The sequence below is a fragment of the Durio zibethinus genome, chromosome 11 (genome assembly GCF_047325235.1).
Source record: "Durio zibethinus cultivar Kanyao isolate XHJ-2024 chromosome 11, ASM4732523v1, whole genome shotgun sequence".
In the NCBI taxonomy this organism is placed as follows: domain Eukaryota; kingdom Viridiplantae; phylum Streptophyta; class Magnoliopsida; order Malvales; family Malvaceae; genus Durio; species Durio zibethinus.
The window spans coordinates 1,496,696-1,508,974 of NC_143172.1; positions in this window are offsets into that span (position 1 = coordinate 1,496,696).

Consider the following 12,279-nt stretch of genomic DNA (forward strand, 5'->3'; position numbering starts at 1 on the left):
TCTCCTTCAACTTCTCAACCCACAAACTACTTTCTTGGTGGATATCAATCTTTCTAGGCCATTTCCCTTGAAACAAGGCTGTCAAATTCTTTCAATTTCTATGGCTATACTCATCTCAACATCACCTTTTTCAAGGACCTTTTGTATTTTTATCAACCCACCCCCCCATTATCATGGTCAGTGTGCTCTCAACCAGTTGATCTTAATCATGATTCCTCATCCTAATTGATTTTGATTCATTCAAAGACTAAATTATTAGCCCACCTAAAAAACGTAGCAAGTGTTTCATTAAAAGAACAAATGGGAGCCTAGAAATTGCCAAGGAGGATCTTGATAATGCTACTCCTAAGTGGGGAATTTTTATTGGATAATCAAAGCTAAAACCCAACTTTTCCTAGTGATCAATTGTGAGACAGGTATTCAAAAAATTCCTACCTTGTAAATTATCAAAATCAAACTTGACAATATCCCTGCCTGCCATACATATTAGTCTTAATTAAAACACATGGAAGTTTCAGAAGCCAAATCAATTTCATGAACTATTCACCCCTCACGGACTTCAATTACTCTCACATGCTTTCCATCTGGACCTTCCTTGATTCAATCTAGCTCAATTGTTTAACCAAGGCCACACCAAGTATAACCCATAATTATGTTGGTGATAAGGATTAAATAAAAACGGAGATAAAATATTGTCCCTGGTGACTATCAAGAAAGCTCAGATTGAGAAGGAAGCATCATTTTCTGTTGATGTTTGGTTGGGTTATAAATATATATATTCCCCTTTTATAAAGTCTTCCCATGTGTATGTGCAGCCAAGAATCATGGCTTCTCTATAATTGTGTATTGGGGTACAGTTGGAGCTGTGATTGATGCCATTTCAATGCCACTGGTTTTCACTTTTCATGGCTTCAACTGTTTGCTGCCAAAGGTTTCCACTAGGGATCATGAGATTGGTTGTCAAAGTCCCACTTTACCACATGGGGTTAACATTATTCAACATGTGGAAAAGTTACAAATAAATTTATCAGCCTTATATACTTAACCTGGTTAATGCCTATGAATCAGAGTCACCCCAAATGTCAACAAAACTTGAGCTTTTCAATTGGGAAAATGAAGTGATTTAGTTTTCTTTTTGATTTCAAAGAATTTTTCTAGAGTACATGTAACAATCAGCACATTTTTGGCAGGGAAAGTCTCCTGAATTCATGAAAGCAAAAGAATCTAAATCGCTACTAGCCAGAAAGCATAAAAATCAGCAACCAAAATTTTGTTCTCTACAGTCTGCACACATGTTTAATTCACAAAACTCAACATTTAGATTTTCTGTACCACCTAATCTTTTTGACTTTCCAAAGGCAGACTTCTGGTTTTAGATTGAAAAAATAACCAGGTCCATATTTGAGAATCAGTTGCTTCTCCATTTTTATTTCTGACCTGCTTAAAATTCCCATCAAACCTGATAACCAAGTCCTTGGTGCAGCCATACAGGTCATTTTAGATGGAATAAATAAAAATCTGTTCACTTGGTATGCTGATTGCTGAGGCAACTGCTGATAATTAAAATGAGTTGATGTATAATTATGCATTAGTTGAATAACTTGTATGCTGAGCCAACTAAATTTATCCAATTTCTTGGTCTAATATGATGGCTTTTTAATAAAATAAAATAAAATAAAATTCTGGGTAGAATTTCGTTGCTAACACAAACCTCCAAACCTTTTCCTGAGAGTGACCTATATATATACAATGAAAGTAAAAGGCAAGTTAGGCAAACCTGAGGCGACAAGCGAAAGAAAGCCAATAATATTATTCAAGATTGGTGCCACCCAATGATCCTATTATGGCTGAAAACCCTCAAACAGCTACAATTGTCTGTCCCATGTACCATTAACCAAGAATATATTCCAATTAGTGTGGCTTATCTCTTTGCTCAAGAACAAAAAATTTGCTTCTTTGATTAATGCTTCATTGACTAAGCAATTGGGATTGTAGATAATAAATAGTCAATTGAGGCAGGTGAAGTCAATTGTTGTTTCTAATCACACATTGGAACGTGTTTCATAAGGGACAATAATGAGGCAACAAATCCAAACAAGTGACTACAAAACAAGAACCAAAAACCTAGCTTCAAGTTTGCTAAATCTTAGCCAATTTGGCGCATGGCCTAACCCCATTAGCCAACAACAATACTGGTTTCGATGACCAATTGATCCTAGAATATTTTGTTTCTTTATCTTTTGTCATTGAGCCATTTTTTCCTTGGAAGGTTATCATCTCTTAGATTATTTTATTAGAGATTTGGGTTTTTTCAACTTTTTGAACATCTACTAAGCTAATATAGGTCTGTTTAGAGGTGTACAAGAAAAGATATATGAGATAGGGACACCACCTTTTCTATAATGGATATGATTTTGAACAAATTACTAATAAAAATGTTGAAGGGAGAAGCTTAGAAAAGCGATTAGATACCATCAAGTTTTGTGTGAAGGGATCAACTTGGCAGGTGTACTGAAAGAAAAATTAAGCAACGTTTTTGGGCAAAGAAACAATTCAAATGAGGTTGGATAGCACATTGAAGTGAAAAGGATATTCTTTGGACAAACATGCAATAAATAGATGTTGTCGGCATTCACTGATTAAAGGCAAAAATTGCTCATATTTTATATAGAAAAAAAAAAAAGGTCAAAATTTTAATCTAAAAAGTTTAAAAACTTGACTGATCTATTTACATTATTTCCCTCGTACTAAAAAAAAACCTTTCAATTTCTAACACAGAAATACAAGATTAATACTTTGTTAGTTTAGTTATATTGAAATCAATTTTAAGATTGAAGATTTTAAGTTTGAATCTTAATTATATATATTTTAAAAATGATTAATAAAAAAAAAAGGAAAATTTTTTTTTCTTTTCCTTTTTTTTTTTTTTTAATTTTTAAACTTCAGTTTCTCTTTTTTAAACCTTGTCAAGAATTTAATAAATAATAAGTTTAAAAAATGGACTTCTAGTTAAATATATATATATATATATATATATATATATATGTGTGGCTGTCACAACAAACAGGCTGCTGAGAGATGGATATATTTTTATTCCACAAATTAGTTGTGAAATTAAACTATCCTTAATTATATTTGATTAAGACATTGAAGGATTCGTTCATGTTGAATTGCCGGTGCCTAAGTTGTCCACATATATATATTTTTATATATTGCGTTTTTAATTTCTTAAGTAAAACTATCATGTAATGATGTCTTGATGCCTGCTTCCATATATAATTATATGTCATATCCCTTTCACTATTTTAAACTATACAAAATTTTTGAGATAACCACCTTTGTTAAAGCTAAACATCTATAGGTGCATGATTAATAACTTTGTAGTACTCAAATTAAAATATTTTAAAAAAAATCAGTTATCCATTAAATAAATGTAATAAAGCAAAGCTGCCCTCAACTCAAAGTCATAACATTTAATTAATTAAATGCCCCCAATGTTCTTTTCACCTGGGTAATTGACGTTATTTTATATGTTTATCTATTTATTAATTTGCAAATATCATCTCTTGTATGATCTAGTTAAGCCAAGGTCGTTTTATTTTTTAATTAATCTTCGATATTTTTTTCTTTGTTACATGTATAGTTGGTGTAAGTCCAAACACATGAGATAAATAATTTGTAATTATGTTTTTACTATTTGGGTTGGTGTGAGTAAATTAATCACAAAAGATGCCAAAAAGATTGATAGTGGACTAGTGGGAAATATTCTTAGAGAAAATCCATGTGTTTCTAGTGTTGATGATGCACATCAATTTTGAGATAGAAAGAGAGAAAGAGAGGGAATGGACCTAACCTAATCCAACTAAGAACCCAAAAAAAAATGCTTAATCTAAGCTTCAATTTTCTTCTAACTTAAAACCACCACCAAAAGAAGAGGACAAATTGATGAAATGTCAAATGTTCATTTTCTCATCACCTTTATTATCATTTTTTTTTTAAATTGTAAATGATGTAGGTCTTCTCATAATCTTCACAATTAAGAAAAACCCACCTTCTAATTTGGGTTGTTGGTATTATCAAGTTGTAAGCAATGGCCTAATATATTATAATCATACTCAAAAATCCGATTAAAAAATTTAATAAAATTTAGAGGGAGGAGATTAAGGCATGGGGATTAAAAAATTTATATGTATATCAAACATGAGAAGGGGATGGATGAATGGAACCAAATGAATTACTTTGGGATTTTCATGTGTCCCAACTCACTTGTGGAGCACATGATGTGCTTCATTTCAACTGTCATGATTTTTATAATTGTTGAAAAAGATCTGATTCAGATTTGGAAAGAGTTGGGGCCCCTTCCTAGGTGATGAGGACAAGTTAGCCCTAATCACAAAGGGACTCCTATGGGTCTGGTACTGGTGTACCTGCCCTTCTTCATACTATTTAGTTTAGCCCAACAAGGCCATGGGTGGGCCCAAACCTCCTTTCCTCTCTGACCACTTCATCTTGTCATGAAATATATAACAAATAAATAAAAAAAGAAAAGAGAAAGTTTAACAGAGATAGAAAAGAATTTACTTCAATTCATTTTTCTATCTAGAGTAATTAAGTGGTTGAAATTAATAAAAAAATTTTAAGAGAAATTTTCAATTTTAAGAAAATAATAAATTAAATATTTAAAATTGGGTAGTTGGCTTCTTTTTCAAATAATAGGGGTAGCTAGAAATTTAGATTCATGTATCATTCTTGATGTCACATGACAGCTGATCTTTCACAAAACAAAGATTTAGTACATTTTGAATTATATAGATGTTCAAGAGAAAGTAAATTAAAGAACTGCAAAAAAAAAAAAAAAATCATGAATCATGGCAAAGGATGCAAAAGTTTGAAATAAAGAGATGCTTAAATAAAAATCTTGCAAAAGATTTTCAAAACTTCAAAATAAATAGTATAGCATATAAAATTCTACCATTCGAAAGGTGTACAATGTACTATCATTTTCTTATATGAAAAATGAAGAAATTTTCTATTTAGGTCAAGAGAGGTGAGAAAGAATGAAAGAGACTAGAAGACCAAATGGAGAATGTACAGGTCAAATTGTGCATGTTTTTCTCTAATTTAAACAGTTTCTTAACATTGAAATCAAGTTTTCAATGTCTGCCACTGCCACCTAATTTTCTATACAACAGTGCAAGAAAAGTTTGAGACCATTAAAGCAATCCAGTTTATTTTTCAGTTACAATTATTTATATTTTAAATCACACACACTTACATACAATATTCGAGTGAATTATTAATAAAGTATCGAATTAGTAGTTTTAGTTATTAAGATTCAAATTCTGACAATTTTAAATTTATAAAAAAAAATTTAATCTTGCTTAATTGCTTAGCTTTGACACTATTGTATGAAACCATCCATAAGTACTATTCTTGGTTATTTATATGTGGGACATAGGCAAATCTCTTTAATGTATCCCTCCCTTCACAATGTAGTACTCAATCAAAGAAGAGAGAGGGGTTTGAATTGTTTGAACTTGGAAGATAGGTAAAGAAAGAATGCATGGTGCATGTGATGGAGAGTTGGAACTGCCTTGGAAAAACCGATAAGAAAGTTGAAACATGAGTACCCCATTTAATGAATAACCCCATGGACTACAACATTTAGAAAGAGATTCTAGTAAAGCTAATTAAGTTTTCCCATCATCTCCATCTCCTTTCACCTTTTCCAAAATTTTATTTTATTTTTATCTAATTAGTTAGGTGAACTGGTGAAGATGAGAAAGGAGGGATCATTTCTAGCTAGGTGAGATTTGAAATGGGAATACGTGCCAAAAAAAAAAAAAACCAAGTGTGATAGATGAGGAGGAAAGCATGAATTATTATAGCAAGAAAGAGAGGGTCAATGAGAGATGAGGTAGCTGCCAAGGCAACGTGGTGGCAAAGGAAAGAAACAGTTGCCAGTACTGACAATATGCATCCATATACATGCCATGAGAGGTGGGGTGGTGTAGTAATGAGGGGAAGAGTTTTTCTTTTGATAGCCTCATCACTTAATAATGTTTGTTGAGGAGATGTGCAATTTGACCCAACACATCCCCCCGTGCCTTTTCACATCATCTGCAAGCTATTCTTCCAATCTCCCTCCCCCAAAAAACTAACAAATGAAATAAATAAAGAAAGAAAAAAAATTATGTATATTATAGAGAAGAAACATCTTTGTCTCCTAAAAAGTTTATAAGCCCATTTCCTTTCTGTCCAAATCTCAATGAATCTATCTTTTATCTCAAGTTTCTCTCCACCTACAGTAAGGCATATCTAAGATTTACAGCTAAAGTTAAAAGTTTCCAACATCTTTTCACAATATCACACCATGAATGGCTCTCTCTCTCTCTCTCTCTCTCTCTCTCTCTCCCATACACACACACACACACGCACACTTAGACTAGCAAATACTTACAATTATGGTAACTTGTTTCGTGAGTCACTCTTTCACTACTTGCTTTTTTATTTTCTTCTCATATTTATTTATTTATTCATTTTAAATATTTTAATAACGACGCAACGAGTATTTAGTATTCCTCCGAATGGCTAAAAATAATAGATTTGAAAGTTAGATTTATTGTTATATATAGTTGTAGCTACATCTGACCTTAAATATTTGAAAAAAAATTTAGTTTCACCGTCCATGCCTTAGATTAGGGTAATTAATTTTGATTAGTCAAATTTTGGGTGATCACACCCCTTGAAAATGAAATGGGATGATAAGAACCACAATGATATATATAGCTTTATTTGAACTATTCTCCATCTCAAAACAATATATGTAGAAGTTGGGTCAATCGCTTTTGTTTTTGCATGACAAGTTTGAAAGAATTTAAAGAAATTCCCCCACTTGGCATTGTTCTATTTGTTTAGGACTTCAACTTGGGGAATGCATGTTTAATCTCCTAAAAACGTACTTTAATGCAAATTTTATTTAAAAAGAAAAAAAGAGAGGAGGGTTTCTTAAGAAAAGGCCTAAACCAAACATGTCACTCTTGTAGACTTACCCCATTTTGAAAATGACTTGAGCAAAATGAATAGAAACCCTTTCCAATGAAGCCAAAATTCTTGGGAACAATCGATCGAAAACAAGCCTATCTCCAACAGAAAGAGCAACTCAACAAGAATCAAAGCAAAGAGAAAAAAAAACAAGATCGAATTGGAGATATGCTCTCACTTATTCCACCCAACTACACAAATATATATAACAATTTCACTTTTTCACATGCATGCCCAATTACCTAAAAGAACTGATGTGATTTAAAAAAAAAAAAACAATTCTATGAATAAAAATAAAAGATGCCAAGAAATATTTGCATGTACCCACCACAATAAGTTCTCTAGTGATTATTGTTTGTTTCGCTTGCCAATTGCCAAGCTTACTTTTGTTGGATTCGAACAAGAAAAGAGCTGAGAGAGAGAGGGTTTTTTTTTTTTTTCCCTTTGTTGTTGCATTGTAAACGTTATAAATGCGTCTCGTTTTCCTAAGAGAGAGAGAGTGAAAGAGAAAGTGATGCATTTGTTGCAAATGAAGGGTACGTAAAATCGAGAGAGAGAGAGAGAAAAACAGTGAAAGTGAAAGAGTGTATTTTTGAACAATAATTCGAATAAATAAATTACTTAATCATTTATATCAATATAAAATATATCATATTTGATAACATAAAATAAATAATTATAAATTTTGTATTGAAAATAATTTCAATAAATAATTATCGATAAAATTTAAATTAAATTAATCACTTATTAAAATAGTAAAAAAGTTTCAACTTACAAAAAAAACTTCACATCTAATTCATATCATACATCTTTTCTCTGATATCCCACACACCCCCACAGCTATATCCTCATGAATTATTATTATTATTATTATTATTATTATTATTGTTTTTGTTTCTTTGTTGATATGATTCCATCGTCAGAAGCCTCAAGATCATCCAAATTCCTTGTCCATTCAAAATTCGAAAAGATTGTTCATGATCAAGAATCTTTAAAGGCAAATTTCCCCCTAAAAAAAAGAATCTTAAAAGGGCAATGTTTTCTAGACCTAAACTTTATGGTTCTTTTCTTTCTTTTGATAATATATATGGAATATGCTTAGGGTATAATTTTACAAACAAAAACCAACCCTTCATTTTCATTATTTTGAAAGATTTTTCTATATGTGCTTATACATGCCACACCCTTCAGTTTTATTGGATACTACTTCATGATTTGAAGAATTTTTCATATATTTTTATTATTTGGAATTTTCGTCTTTTGACTTTCACTAATTTTGAATCCCAATTTTATTCGCATCAAAATTCAATGTATAGAATCAGCAACTAAATAAAAAAAAAAAATATGAATCATTGCTTAGAATCCCCAAAAAAGTTTAAAAAAATTTACTTTTATTTTCCCATCAATTTCCATCTTTTTTTTTTCTCTTTCAGATTTTAAACCAAATAGAGCCAAAAGTTTTTTTTTCATCAAACTGACAACAGAAAAGATAATCCATTTTCCCCCTAAATTTAAAATAAAACAAGTGGGGCACATGCATGCATCACTTAAGAGAGAGGTTAGATTTTTATTTTTAGTGGAGAAAAAAAATAAAGAAAAAGAAAAAGAAGCTAAGGTAATCTTTTTGTTTATTTTGAATTGAATTAATATGAAGGACGAAAGGGGTCCACGCAAACAGATGGGGCTAACCCATCTTTCTCTTGGTTTTTTTTTTTTTTTTTTTTTTTAACTACAAAGCTACAAAATGCAGAGAACTATTTTTCTATTCCTGAAATAGGCCAATCAAATCCCTGTCTGGAATCAGTAAAAATCATTACTCATCAAAGTTGGTCCCAAAATGCATCCCCAAATTGGAGCTACAGTGTCAGTTTAGGCAGAAGGGAAAAGGGCAAAATTTAAACTGAAAAAAAGAGTAAAAAAAAAGAATAGAAAATAATAGTCTGCTCTGCCAATGGTAGCCTATACCAATATAGAAAATATACATTACCTATTTCACAGTTAAAGCCTCATGTGATTTCAAAATTTGTTAGTACTGTTATGTTGGATTAATGGACCACTGATTTTTTCCCCAGTATTTATGCCTTTTGTTCTTTAACCAAACTTGCTCAACATTCATTATGGATGGTGCAATATTTTCAAGGATTTTTTTTTAATTTCATTTTCCCTTGCTGTCAAAAAATGTGATATTTTTTAATGTTTAATGATATGATTGTGAAATTATGATAAAATTCTAGCTGAATTATTGAATTTTTTTTTTGTGGGCCACTAAGCATTAATAGGACATTTTCAAATAATTAAAATTGGGTTTCAAATTGCTTGAAATTATACATTGCGTGTTAAGCTTTAATGAACAGCATATTGTCATATTCCCCAAATTCCAATTATATTCCACATTTGAGGAAATTGGAATATCTAAAAGCTTAAAAGAAGAATAAAAAATCCATGTTTGTCATCCTTGTAGTGAGTAGCAAATTAATGAAAATACAACCATCCTTAATTGAGAAATGAAGAGTAATCTTTGATTATCATCAAGAAATTGCCTAAAATCTCCCATGTCAATGTCAAAAACAAAAAAAGAAAAAGAAAATATATATGTACAATTACAAAACAATGTTGAAGTACGAATAAATTAAGCAGAATCCCATACAAATGGGGCCTATAGATGACTCTGAAAATGTGCCCGCAATGAATATAGAGGGGGAAGGGTTGGTTTTGCAGCAAATGCAAAGCCCCACTCTTATATGATGTTTCCCCATATATTAACCCCTTCAAGTCCTTTTTTTTAATTTCCTTTTCTTTCCAATTTTTTTGTTTCTTCTTTTTTTTCCCCCTTAGGCTGCTATTCCTTTTCTTGTGACTGACATTAACACTTGATAGAAGAGATGCATGCCAATGAACTTAATTTCAAAGACTCTCATAAATTTTAGCACCATCCACCACCTCCTTCCTTACTGACATTATCATCATTTTTTTTTTCTATCTATCCCTCTTGCTTCTTTATTTTCTTCGTTTCTCGTATTTTAATTCGAATCCATCTTCTCTTGCCATTTTCCTTTCCAAGAAAAGGGGTTATTGTTTGAATTTATATTGATAACAACCACAAGTGGTAGAGTTTGATATATAGTTAATTTTTTAATATATAAAGAAAGCAACAGCTTGAGAATATAGAAAAAGGATATAGGTGTTGAAATTTGAATATTAGATTTGTTGAATGTTATGTTTTAAATATAATTATATAAATCAACTTAATTAAGCTTTAAATTCTATATATAATTGATTTGAACCATCATAAATTGTTATTGTTTCAAGTTTTGTTTCCGTAAAAATGTTATGTGCCATATTTTTTTACAAAAGTTAATGTTTTTTACCATTTTTAATTTTCAAATTTACCAATTCCATATATATTGCAAGAATTCTAGGAATAAGCATACATCGAGAGGTAACTATTATAAAAAAGAATAGAATTAGGTATCCCACCACAACTCTCTCACCTTTTTTTTTTTTTTTTGGTGAGTTACAATTGGATTTGCTTAGAATGAAATTTATTCACTCTCTCCTTACTTTTTAGCAATGTTAAGCTCGTCAACCAATTAAATGAGTGGCAAACCTATGAGGTAATCCAATTAGCATGATTTAGGTGTCAATTCACAAACTTGATATAAAAAACAAATGTAGATCACTTATCCTCCATCCCCTCATTTGTTAGTTCATAAAATACCCATGAATAATATCATAATAATATGCTATATATTGCATATTATATTGATGTTGTAATCATTTTGATAGGCACTTAATATTCCTTACTTTTCATCTCTCACAAAAGAGTTTTTTTTTTTTTTAATAAATTGCAAAAAATTTATATTAAATTCCCAATTATGTTTAGAATTTAATAGAATAAATAAAGAAATGCCTTTTGCTTTTGGTGAAGCCATTAGGTTTTAGTACTAACAATGAAAGCAAGCTAGAGCACTTAAAGATTTAAGGTGGGGTTATTGCATATATAGGGACATGGAAAATGATACATAAAATAAAGTGAAAATAAAGAATAGATGAAGCTGAAATATTTGTGGGTTGGAAATGGGGATGGTTGGCAGTGATTTTGGTGTGAAGAAAGCCATAAGTAGTGGGTAGACTGTTGGGAAGTGGTGGAGGTTTGTGGGAATAAGGATGGTGACAATGTAAACAAAACAAAGTCCAAGGAATGCAAAGAAATAATGGAAAGAAGTTTTTATTTTTCAGAGGGTTTGTGGGGCAAGGAAATGGATGGGAAATGGTTGGATTAGCATTAAAGAAATGACTTAAGTAAAGTTGGTATGCCTTCAACCCAAGGAATAAATATGCCTGATTTCATGATACTTCTTGAAAATCATGATTCATATTAGACTTGCAAGTTTTATCCCATGAAAAGCACAAGGTAGAAAATTGCCTCAAATTTAGTATTAATTTAATGAATTGAAAATTAATTTAAACACTGACCTTTTAAATAAATTGTTTCAAATCAATGCATGATTATAGAAGACAAATGATTACTTGCATTATTCACTTGAAAGCTATAATGAATAACTTTGATCCCTGTAATATTGATGAGTTATATGGTACATAAAAACTTTATATAAAAGATGGTAAACAACACTATTTCAAGACTTTAATCTCAAATTTCTCTTTGTCAAACATCAATAATTCATTATGCCATTATTTTTTTTTAAAGATTTTCCTAATAGTATTCTTAAAAGTTATCATATAAAATAATATATTCACACAGCTCATTAAAAATTATTAATAAAAATCAATTAAGTATTAACTCAAATAGTATACATATTGATTATAATTCTGAAAATTACGAATTTGAAAGAATTTAAACACATAATACCCCTTCAAATACTGATTAACGAAATCCTTTTTTTTTTTATTAACAAGAGGTAGAATTAAATCTCTTTTTTTTTTTTTTATTTAGATAAGATTTTACTCAAACATTTTAACCAAAAGAACTTTTTCATAAAAATACCCAAAAAATCTTCCAAATTTGCATAACAAAGCTACCAATTTTAGATTATAAAATCAATATTTATATTGAAAGTGAAAACATCTGCCTAGATTAGTCTCAATCATCATTGAAAATAAAACCAAAAAAAAAAAGGAATACAAAATTTTTTTTGGTCGGAACAATAAAGAGATGGCGATTAATGAAGCTTCCTCTCTCATTACATTTTTGTGGTTAACTTCTCTATACAATTT